The 12,144-nt window shown below is 44.8% G+C and overlaps 1 long non-coding RNA gene across 2 annotated transcripts in view; it reads left to right on the top strand.

Moving 5' to 3' along the window:
- Nucleotides 1–323: 323 nt before the first annotated feature.
- The window catches only part of LOC140471720 (uncharacterized), a 49,978-nt gene continuing 38,157 nt past the window's right edge, over nt 324–12,144 (top strand). For both annotated transcript variants that reach the window (XR_011957203.1, XR_011957204.1), the window contains exons 1-3: nt 324–398; nt 8,608–8,714; nt 11,115–11,214. This is a non-coding gene — a long non-coding RNA (uncharacterized lncRNA). The remainder of the gene's footprint in view (nt 399–8,607; nt 8,715–11,114; nt 11,215–12,144) is intronic.

The raw sequence follows: 12,144 nt of genomic DNA on the forward strand, positions 1-12,144 counted from the left end.
GTTGTGAAAATGGTGTGTTTATGTACTGGTTCAGATGGCATTGGTTCATCAATCACAGCTATGCAGTCATGAGTAGGAAGGCAATTCCCTCCATGAATAAAGGAAATCTACTGCAGAGCTCACACAAAAGGATCCTTCCCCTCAGTGAACTCTCCCATCACATTACCCAATATATCAGCAAAAGCAGCACGCACTACGCATGCTCTAGCCAACAAAGGGACCCCCGGGTGATTGATGTCAGCTCCGGACCAATGAAAGGACGGTGGGCGGAACTGGAGGTCCTCCAACCAATCAAAGTGAACTAGGGGCAGAACTAGACTAAACCACGTGATCACCCTCGCACGCGGAGGTGAGTCGCTGTAATGGATGCTCAGGAAGTTATGGAGCGAAAGGATACGGTAAGGAAATAAATAAACAGGGAAACGGGAGAAAAACTGTGTTGTTATGAGCGGAGAGTTTTTACAAATAAGTTGTGCACGTCGGAAAACACAAATTTGAACGTCCCAGTCCCGTGTTTGGAGTAAACGAGGAATTGCCTCAGCGCGGCTTCAGGCCTGAGTGAGCGCCGCCATCTTTATTCGGGGCAACGATTCACTGGACACGTGCGCGGCCGCCATCTTTGTAGGGGGCAAGGTGCAGCCAGGCGCATGTGCAGCCTTTCTCTGGTACAGAGTCATTGGGCAGGATTTACACAGAGCACATTCAAACTCAGAGAAATGGATGTTTATTTCTGGATTTGTTTCGTCATTCATTTAAATGACTTGCTGTTGTAACTGAGTTTGCAGGTCATTCAAAATTGGAGGTATTGTGCATAGTGAAGAAGTTTACCTCCGGTTACATTGAGATATCGATCAGATATGGATTAATTTAGATTAATGTGAGGTGCTGCATTTTGGAAAAGCAAGTCAGGGCAGGACTTATACACTAGGGGAAAGTGAAGACTGCAGATGCTGGAGATCAGAGCTGAAAAATGTGTTGCTGGAAAATCACAGCAGGTCAAGCTGCATCAAGGGCTCATGTCCGAAACGTCGATTCTCCTGACCTTTGATACTGCCTGACCTGCTGTGCTTTTTCAGCCCAGGACTTATACACTGAATGGCAAGGCCCTGGAGACGCTTGCGGAACAAAGAGACCTTGGACTGCAGATTCATAGACCTTGCGAGTCAAGTTGCAGGTGGATAGGATGATGAAGAAGGTGTTCAGTGTATTTTCCTTTATTGGTTAGAGCATTGAGTATAGGATGTGGGAGGTCATTTTGCTGTACAGGACATTCGTTAGGCCACTTTTGGAATATTGTGTGCAATTCTGGCCTGCCTCCTATCAGAAGGGTGCTGTGAAACTTGAAAGGTTTCAAAAAAGACTTATAAGGATGTTGTGAGGTTTGGAGGATTTGAGCGACAGGATGAGGCATAAAAGGCTGGGGCTGTTTTCCCTGGAGTGCCATAGGCTGAGCAGTGATGTTATGGAGGTTTATACAATCATGAAGAGCATGAACAGAGTAAATGAACAAGATGTTTTCCCTCGAGCAGTGGTGTCCAAAAGTAGAGGACATTGCTTTAGGTTGAACGGGGCAAAAATTCAAAGGGGCCTAAAGGACAACTCTTTCATGCAGTGGGTGGAATGAGCTGCCAGAGGAAGTGGTGGAGGCTAGTCCAATTAAAACTTGTTGAAGGCATCTAACTAGACACATGATACGATTAGGAAGTGTTTACAGGGATATGGGCCAAGTGCTGGCAAATGGGAATAGATTAGGTTCGGATACCTGGTTGGCAAGGATGAGTTCAACCGAAGGGTCTGTGTCGGTGCTATACGTCTCTATGACTGTGGGATCATAATAGCTTATACAGCTGTGCTTCATCTCTGGGATCCCTTATGAGCACTTTGTCAATATCTAGCTTGCTCAGTATCGAACAATGGTGTATTTTTGGTCGGTTTAGTATTTTATGATTACTTTTACAGACATTTTTGTAAATTAATTTTTCACTGCTGCCCAGCCCCTGACCATGTGCCGCTTATTAATTTTTTTTCTGGAAAATATTTGACAGTCAAGAATTCTTTTTTCCAATAAGCAAGTGTATTTTCCTTCCATTTCTGACTATCAAATTCTGCACCATTTTCATTCCCTGTAATCTGTTTTGCACTCCCTGAAACATCAACTGTGTTTCTCCTTCCACAGAAACCAGTGATTAATGCCAAAGCCCTGTTGCCTGTGAAGAGGGTGATGTTTGACTTTCTTGTACAGATGCAGTTTGTGTGGTGGAGGTGCTCCCACAATGTGGTTGGTTAAGAGACATTACAGAGTATTCATTCAGCAACAGTGATGATTTGAAGGTAATGTCCAAATCAAGAACAGTTTGTAGTTTTATCATCGTGCTTATAATTTCACAAAAATATTATTGGGAACTTTAGACATAAGGCCAGAGAAGGATGATATTAGGTCAGGTGACCAAAAGCATTGCCAAATTAGCAAGTTTTGAGGAATGTCTTAAAGGAGGAAAGCAGAGCTGTGAGGTTTTGGCTGCGAATTTCAGAAAATATTGCTTTGCCAACTGTAAAAGCAGCCATACAGGTGAAGTAATGAATTAACAGATCATTGGGAGTCTCGAACAGAATGGGTTGTCGAGGTCTTCAATGATGTGTGATGCGGCGAGCTAGGGATGATCACAACCAGGAATTAAATCAAGGGTGAGAATTTTAAATTGATGGATGTGGGCCGGATGCTGGCAGGTGATACGAGATTGGGTTGGAATATCTGGTCAGCATGGATGGGTTGGATTGAAGGGTCTGTTTCCATGCTGTACATCTCTGTGGCTTTATGTTGTTGATTATGAATAGGAGCCTTTTGATGGATCAACAAGTTTTGGTAGGAGGGAGCACTTGGGCAGCAGAGATTTAGTTTTTCTGAAGATTACAGGGAGATTTACTGTGGGAAGCTGGCCAGGAGTGTGTTTGGATACTGAAGTCTGGAGATAACACAAGGTGGATGAGAGTATATGAGCTGAGACAAGGGTAGAATCGGCTAGAAATAGTGATCTTGGAGTGGGACTGGGCTGTCACCCTCACCTCACCTCTGGGATTCAGCTGGTTGTCAGGTTGTGAATCAGGGCGGTAACACAATCGGGAGCTGAGTGGCCCTGGTGGAGCCTAAAATGAGTGTCACTCAGCTTACTGTTGCTGAGCAGCTGCTGCTTGGTAGCCCTGTTGATGACATCTTCCATCACTTTACTGCTGATCGAGTGTGGACTGATAGAGGGAAATTGGCTGGGTTGGATTGCCCTGTGTTTTTGTGTTGAACATTCCTGGGCAATGTTCCACATTGTCGGTAGATGCCAGTGCTGGAGCGGTACTTGGCTTGGTGGGTGGCAAGTTGTGGAGCTCAAACCATCAGTATTATTGCCAGAATTTTGCAGGGCCCATAGCGTTTGCACTACTTAACCATTTCTTGATGTTATTCAAACTGAATCAAACTGGCTTAAAACTCACATCTGTGATGTTAGAAACCACTGGAGAAGGCTGAGATGGATCATCCCACTTTGCACTTCTGGCTGCAGATTGCTGCAAATGCTGTCATCTTATCTGTTGCATGGGTGTGTGAGGCCCCTCCATCAGTAAGGGTGGGGATATCTGTGATGCTTCCTGCAGTGAGTTGTTTAATTGTCCATCACCGTTCACAACTGGGTGTGGCTGAACTGCAGAGCTCCGATCTATTCCATTGGTTGTGGGATTGTTTAGCTCTGTTGCTGCTGATGCTGTTTGACATGAAATAGCTTCAGGAAATGGTTTAAGTAGAACCCAAAGAGATTAAACAAATATATCACAGACAAAAGATGAACTGGACCAGGGAATAGGACCCCTTAAAGATTAACGAGGCTGTCTATGGAACCACCGGGGGTGGGAAAGATATGCAAATATTTCACGTCCTTTTTACTGGAGAAAGATATGGAAGCTCGAGAGTTTGGAGAAATAAACAGAGAGAACATGAAAGTATCCATGTTATAGTGGAGGTGTTACTGGATGTCTTGAATCGCATCAAGGTGGATAAAGCCCTGGGACCTGATCAGATGTATCCCAGAACTTTCTGGAAATCTAGGGAAGTGATTGTTGGGCCTCTTCTGAGGTATTTGTATCATTGATAGCGACAGGTGAGGTGCCATTATTTTAAAAAGGTGGTAAGGAGAGGCCATGGAACAAGAGAATAGTGAGCCTGAAGTCAGTGGCAGGCAAGTTGTTGGAAGGGATTCTGAGGGACAGGATATCCATCTATTTGGAAAAGTAAGGAATAATCATTGACTATTGTCAATGTGGCTTGGTACGTGCACAATCGTGTCTCACTAACTTGACTGAATGTTTTGAAGTGACAAAGAAAATTGATTAAACCAGGCTGTGAACTTTGTTTATATGGACATTCAACAAGGTTCCACAAAGCAGACTGGTTAGCAGGGTTACATAACATGGAATGAAGGGAGAACAAGCCATCTGGGTACAAAACTGGCTTGATGGTAAGCGACAGAGGGTGATGATGGAGGTTTGTTTTGTGGACTGGAGGATTGTGAGCAGCAGTGTGCTACAAGGATCGATTATTGGGTCCTTAAATAAATGACTTGAATGTGAATATATGAGGTATTATTAGTAGCTTTACACAAGACATCAAAACTTGGAGTTGTTATGGACAGCGAAGAGGGTTAGTTCAGAATACAACAGGATATTGATCAGAATGGCAGTGGAGCAAGGAATGACAGATAGAGTTCAATTTAGATAAATGTTAGCTGTTGGATTTTGGAAAGGCAAATCGGGGCAGGACTTATACACTTACTGGTAAGGTCCTGGGGAGTGTTGCTGAACAAAGAGACCTTGGAGTGCAGGTTCATAGTTCCTTGAAAGTAGAGTCACAGGTAGGTAAGGGAGTGAATGCAGCGTTTGTTATGCTCTCCGTCATGTTGTTGCTGTACAGGACATTGATTAAGGCTCTTCTGGAATTCTGTTTTCAGTTCCAATCTCCCTGTTCCAGGAATGATATTGTGAAACTTGAAACATTTCAGAAAATGTTTGCAAGGACTTTGCCAGAGTTGGACAGTTTGAGGGCAGTGCATGTTTGGAGTGAGCTGCCAAGGGAAGGGGTGGACGCTAGTACAATTACAACATTTAAAAGACATTGATGAAGCCATTTCTCGTATTCTGTTTTCAGTTTGATTTTCCCTGTTCTGGGAAGGATGTTGTGAAATGTGAAAAGGTTCGGGCAAGAGTTACAAAAATGTTGCCAGGATTGAAGGATTTGGGCTACAGGGAGAGGCTGAATAGGCTGGGGTTAATTTCCCTGGAGATTCAAAGATTGAGAGGTGACTTCATGGAGATTTATAAATTCACCAGGGGCATGGATAAGGTGTGCAGCCGGGGTTCTTTTTCTTGAGCTTAGGTGGGTCCAAAACTAGAGCACATGGTTGAGAGGGCAAAGATTTAAAAGGAATCTAAGGGGCAATGTTTTCAAGCTGAGTGTGGTGTGTGTATGGAATGAGCTGCCAGGTAAAGTAGTGGAGGCTGATAAAATCACAACATTTAAAAGGCATCCGATTGGGTAGGTGAACAGTAAGGGTTTTGATGGATACAGACCAAGAGCTGGCAAATGGGACTCCAGTAGTTTAGGATTCCTCGTTGGCATGGATGAATTGGACCGAAGTCCTGTTTCTGTGCTGGACATGTCTATGACGTTAATAAACTAAGATCCGTTCCTCTTTTGTGGAGAGCAAGCTGAAGCACAGATAGGTGTCCTTGGAGGTGAGAAGGTGAAGCAGTGATTTTGACCTGGTGCAGATTTGGTTCCAAGGTCTTGAATTTGCAGAGAGAGAGACGAATTATTAACACTGTCACAACGTTTAGTAACTACTTTCAAGTAATTGGCAAATAATATAAAGTGAAAATGTGAACATTATTGTACTCAGTAAGTTCTGAGCCTCTGGAACAGTCTGAACGACACAGATTTAGCAGGTATTCTGAAACAGACTTGAAATTTTAATTTTTCAGGAAAGATTTGGGGGGCTGTGGGCAAATAGGAGGGGAATTGGGACAGATTTGCAGCATCTCCAGAGGGAGTGAGTACAGCCCCGATGGGCTGAATAGCCCCCAGGCCCTGTGCTCTGTGATACTGCCCCATTCACTGTGAATGATGAAGCTCATCCCAGGGCAGAGAGAGGGATTAGCCCTCCACTCTCATCACAATGGGGCCCGGCTGATTGACAGCAGCTCCAGACTAATGGGAGGAGAATCTGTGTGGTCCTGCAGCCAATGGGAGTGAATGAGGGGTGTGGCCAGCAAGATGACACCTGTCCATGAGCTGTGCAGGTGCAGTGTCACTGGGTGGGGTTGGGAGAGACAGCAGAGACTGGGACAGAGGCTGTGGGACCTGAATTACAAACTCCCGGTAAATTAGAACCAAAAAACTGTGGAAGATGTAAATCAGAAAAAACAACCAGGAGGTTCTGGAAAAGCTCAGCAGGTCTGGCAGCATCTGTGAAGAGAAATCAGTTAAAGTTTCAGATCCAGTGTCCCTTCCTCAGAACTGATACTGAGAGAAAAAATGTTGGTTTATATGAGCAGGTAGGGTTTAGGGGAGGATGTAAGGATTAAAGGATAGGTGGGAATAGAGCGAGAAGAAGGGTTGGATAAAGGAGTGATAACGATCTGGCTGGGGGAGGGCGACTCGCTGTTAGTGGAGACTGTTAGTGGCTAACCATAGGTAGTGTGTAATGGCAGGCTGTGAGAACAAGGCCTGGTGTGTGGGGTAGGGGGGGGCTAGGACTTGGGTTGTTAACCTATGGTTAGCCACTCACTGTCTCCATTGTAAGCTGTTCTCCACAGACATCACTCCATGATTGGAGCTGCAGAGGACAAAGTTGCAGATTGGCGGCACGGTGGCACAGTGGTTAACACTGCTGCCTCACAGTGCCAGAGACCCGCGTTCTATTCCCACCTCCGGCAACTGTCTGTGTGGAGTTTGCACATTCTCCCAGTGTCTGCGTGGGTTTCCTCTGGCTGCTCCGCTTTCCTCCCACAGTCCAAAAATGTACAGGTTAGGTGAAATGGCCACGCTAAATTGCCCGTAGTGTTAGATGTAGGGGAATGGGTCTGGGTGGGTTGCTCTTTAGATGGTTTGTCTGATCTAAAAACCTCTTCAATATCCTTCCCAACCCCCTCAGTACTCCTCAAAGATGTATCTTAAAGTTGTTCTCTTTAATCAATGTTTCCAGCATTCGTGAAGCACTTCAGGAGACTTGTCAGTGTGAAAGGCTCCATACAATGCAGTTCGTTGTTGTTAATGTCTGACATTAGGAGAAACAGGAATGAACACTCTCTCTTGTACCTGATGAACAGCAGCAAAAGCAGGAAGCACTGAGCATGCTCCAGCCACAAAGGGCCTCTGGTGATTGATCTCAGTGCAGGACCAATAAGAGGATGGGGACAGGGCTGGAAGACAAGGTAATGCCGGTTGGTCTGAGTGAATGAGGGGCGTGGCTACACTCAACCATGTGATAAGCTTCTGGATTAGTGGTGCTGAAAGAGCACAGCAGTTCCGGCAGCATCCAAGGAGCAGCGAAATCGACGTTTCGGGCAAAAGCCCTTCATCAGGAATGAAGTGATACCACGTGATAACCTTCACTGGCAGCACTGTGATGTTGTGACCAAGGCATTGGAAATGTGTGAAGGTGCAGTACATGGTTAAGGAAAGACATATTGACCAGGAAGAGAAGGAAATTTTAATGGAACGGGCTGAGACGTTTTACAGAACTTAGTGCACATGGGAAAACACAAATTTGAAAATCCCAGGCCCGTGTTTGTGGCAAACGGGAAAATGCTTCAAATGGTGAAAGGTGTGAGTGATCGCCGCCATCTTTATTGGGGGCAGTGATCCACGGGACACGTGTGTGTGGCTGCCAACTTTGAGAGGGGCAAGCTGTAGGGGGACGCATGCGCAGCCTTCCTTGGCAGGGAGTGATAGGGCAGGATTTACACAGTGTCAGAGTCAGGATGTTTTCAATGTCAAAGAGTGTGATGCTAGAAAAGCACAGCAGGTCAGGCAGCAGCCGATTGGTGGGAAGGAAGTTGGAAACGTAGGACAGGTCAAAAGGGCAGTGCCGAGTTGGAAGGCTGGATCTGGGATAAGGTGGGTGGAGTGGAAATGAGGAAACTGGTGAAATCCACATTGATCCCATGTGATTGGAGGATCTGAACACAGAAGATGAGGCGTTCTTCGTCCAGGCATCAGATGCCTGGGATTTGGCGGTGGAGATGGCCCAGGACCTGCATATCTTTGGTGGAGCGGGAAGGGGAGTTAAAGTCTTTGGGCACAGGCTGTTTGACTTGTTTAGTGTTTTCCTGTTACTTTCACAGACCTTTTGTTAGTTAATTTTCCTCTGCTGCCCAACCCCTGACAATGTGCTCCTCTCTAAACGGACTAAATTTTCCACAGTATCTTTGACAGTGAATAATTCTTTTTTTTTTCAGCAAAAGAGTGCATTTTCCTTCCATTTCTGACCATCATATTCTGCAACATTCTCATTTCCTGTAATGCATTTAGCCCTCCCTGAAATATCAACAATGCTTCTCTCTCCACAGATACCAGTGATTAATGCCAAAGCCCCATTGCCTGTGGAGAGGATGATGTTTGACTTCCTTGTACAGCTGCAATTCGTGTGGTGAAGGTGCTCCCACAATGTTCTTGGGTAAGAGATGTTATAGGTTATTCATTCAGCGACAGTGAAGAGTTGACAATGTGTGTGCAAATTAACAACAGTTTGTATTTTTATCATTTTTATAATTTCACAGACATTGAGAATTTCTGACATAAGGCCACAGATGGGGATATTAGGTAGGTTATCAAAAGTATTGCCAAATAAGCAGGTTTTCAGGAATACCTTAAAGAATAAAAGCAGGTCTGAGAGGGTCAGGAAGTGAATTCCAGACCGTGTTGCCTTGACAACTGTCGAAACAGCCAGACCGGTGAAGCAATGAATAAATGCATCTTTGGGAGTCTGAAAGAAAATGAGTTGTCGAGGTCTCTCAGGTTGTGTGGTGCAGGGAGACAGGGATGTTCACAGCCAGGAATTACATCAAGGGAGAGAATTTTAAATTGTTGCTTGGAAGGAGCCTTTTGATGAATCAACAAGTTTTGGTGCAAGTGAGCACTCGGGCAGGAGGGTTTTCGATACTCTTGAGATTATATGTAATTTGAATGTGGGAGGCTGGCCAGGAGTGTGTTTGGAGAACGAAGTCTGGAGATAACACAAGGATGGACAAATATTTCAGTAAATGAGCTGAGACTAGGGTGGAGTTGGGTGATGTCACTGATGTAGGAATAGCAGTTTTGAGTCGGGCCCCTCCTCATCACTCCCCCTCACCCATTCACAAATATTGTTCGTTGTCCTGTCTGTCTTTTCTGGTTATGTCCTTCTCTCCAATTCTGCTAAGAACTAATGTTTGACGTCAAGGTCCTGCTCCATCTCCACTCTCCCTTTCCTTTCTGGATTCCTCATATGTGGTGTCCATCCAGGATCTATCTTTGTGCCCTCCTGTATCTCACCTACATACTGCCAGGAGGTGAGATCGTATTGGTTTCCCATGTACACTGACAATGCCCAGCTCTCTCTCCCTATCATCCCTCTCCATTGCTCCACTGTTACTCATTCATCAAACTGCTTACCACTCGATTGGCTGCAATTTCCTCCAATGAAACACTGCAATGGTTAAACCCATTGCCTTCAGTTGCTATTACAAATTCCTTTCCCTTATTGCTGAGCCCATCCCTCTTACTGGGAAATGCCTGAGGCAGGACTTCACAATATTGCTCTCATATTCTGACCCCAAGGTGACCTTCTGATCAGACATCTACACAATCGCAAACACCAGGAACTCCAATCTCTAAAATGTTATTTTTCTCCACCTCACCCCAGCTCCATTGCTACTGAAACCCCTTACCCATGTCTGTGTTGCATTAAAGTTGACAAATCTAAAACAGAACCCTTGATTCTGCAACTGCCCCAGAGTCTGGTTCCAGGTTCCCTCATGATGGGACACATCCTCTCAGTATTTACACTGTCATACCCCTTAATAAGCCAATGTGTTTCAATAAGATCCCCTCTCATTCTCCCCCAAATCCAGTGAGTCGAGTCCCAACTTCTTCAGCCTTTTCTTAAAAGGGAGTCCCTGCAAACCAGGGATCATCCCAGTCAATCTTCTCTAAATGCCTCCGATGAAGTGATGTCTTTCCTTATATAAAGGGTCCAAAATGTCTCTCATTACTCCATATGTAGTCTCACTCGCACTTTATAAAGTTGCTCTCAGGTATATACTCCAAACTCTTATACTGCAAATCCCTTCAAACAAGGAACAACGTTTCATCTCCCTTCCTGATGACCTGTTGTAACTGTGTGCTGGCTTTCTGTGTTTCCTGCACAATTACCTCCTGGTCTCTTTTGTGTTGCAGGTTTCTACATTTCTACCATTTAAATAGTCCTCTGTTCTTTTATTAACTCCTCCAAAATGAACAACTTCACATTATCCCAAGTTATGCGCCATTTGCCAACTTGGTGTCCACTTCTCCAACGAATCCCTCTCTGTAAACAGTTTATAATCCTTTTGGAAGTATACTGGTCTGCATTTTCTCGGAGATTCCCCCCTCATTCTTCTCAACCTTTCCAGGGAGCACCGGGCAGTGTGAAGCATGCTGAGTTGCTGTCTTTTCAGAGAGACTCTTTGGAAGGATTGGGAAGATCTTGCTGCCCATTGGTCAGAACTTGCCCATCAAGCTGCATGAGACTTTCACCCTCCATGTCTTATTGATGAGGCACAGCGGCAGCACGGAAGGAAAGAAAAGGAAGAAAATCCTGCTGTCCGCATCTCACTGACTCTTGGAACATTCTCTCCCATGTGTCAAAGATCTGCCCTGTTCAGTCACATGAAGTCCCAAGGTGGAAACTCATAGAAACCCACACAGATTTCCCCCTGAGCTGACTACTGGTCTCCACAAGGGGTGATGTGTACAGTCATCCTGGACCAGGAGGAGGGGATGGTGTGAGTTTCTAACCTGACCTGACAGTGACAGATTTTATAAACTTGTATTACAGGATACTACAGGTGGATATTCAGATAGGATTCTCAGTAATTGTAACGCCAAACTCTGATTGAATTACTCCATTCATCAGGACCTGGATATTTGCACTGTGTGTGAGTATTTTGTTCCAGCTCAGTTCCATTTTCTGCATAAAAATTCTCCTTTGAATCAAACCGTCCTGTCAATCGATCTCCCCGAAATCTTCAATATGTGTCCAGTAATCCATTTATGATGAATTGATGAGTGTAAGGTTTAACATCCTGATGTATATGTTTTGTAAGCACTTGTCTCTCAGCTCCCCTCAATTTCCTTTGCTACAAGGAGAACAATCTCAGTTTTCCCAAACCCCTGATTCCCCAGTGTCTGTTTGCTCTCTATAAGGCACGCATCAGGATCGTGTTGGAACATTCTCCACTTGCCTGCATCAGTGCAGCCCTCAACAGTATGAAAGAAAGTTTTCTTTCTCACAGACCCAATGTACCACTAGAGCGTTTTTCTGTCTTGTAGACCGCTGAGATGTTTATTATAGGAATATGACAGGCTCCATTGGACATCAGGTCAGAAAAGGTGATACTAGAATAGATGGCACGTGATTGGTCAATGTTTTTGGGAGAAACGTGAGATGCAGAGTTTTAAGAGGAAATTCAGAAGCTCAGCGCAGGAATTGGAAAGGGCCATCATCAAGTGAGAAATAAACATTGGGCATCCTGAAAGCTGGAAATAACGAAAGGCAGATATAGCAGAGCTTTGAGAGACTGGAGGGGATTAGACATGGGGAGGATAATGAAGCTGGAGGAGATGCAAGTTGGAAAGGATTGTGAGGATGGGGGATATTACAGAGATAGAAATATTTGTGATAGAGGTTTTTGGATTTTGAGGCTGGAGTGGAATTATAGAGATGTGGAGGATTTGTAAGGCTGGATGGGGTGGCACTGATAGGGAGAGTTCCAAACATAGAGGAATTTACAGAGATAACGAGTCATAAAGTTACACAGCATCGACACAGAACATGTGGTCCAACCAGTCCGTGTCGACCATAAATT

This window comes from Chiloscyllium punctatum, unplaced genomic scaffold (genome assembly GCF_047496795.1).
Source record: "Chiloscyllium punctatum isolate Juve2018m unplaced genomic scaffold, sChiPun1.3 scaffold_155, whole genome shotgun sequence".
Taxonomy (NCBI): Eukaryota; Metazoa; Chordata; class Chondrichthyes; order Orectolobiformes; family Hemiscylliidae; genus Chiloscyllium; species Chiloscyllium punctatum.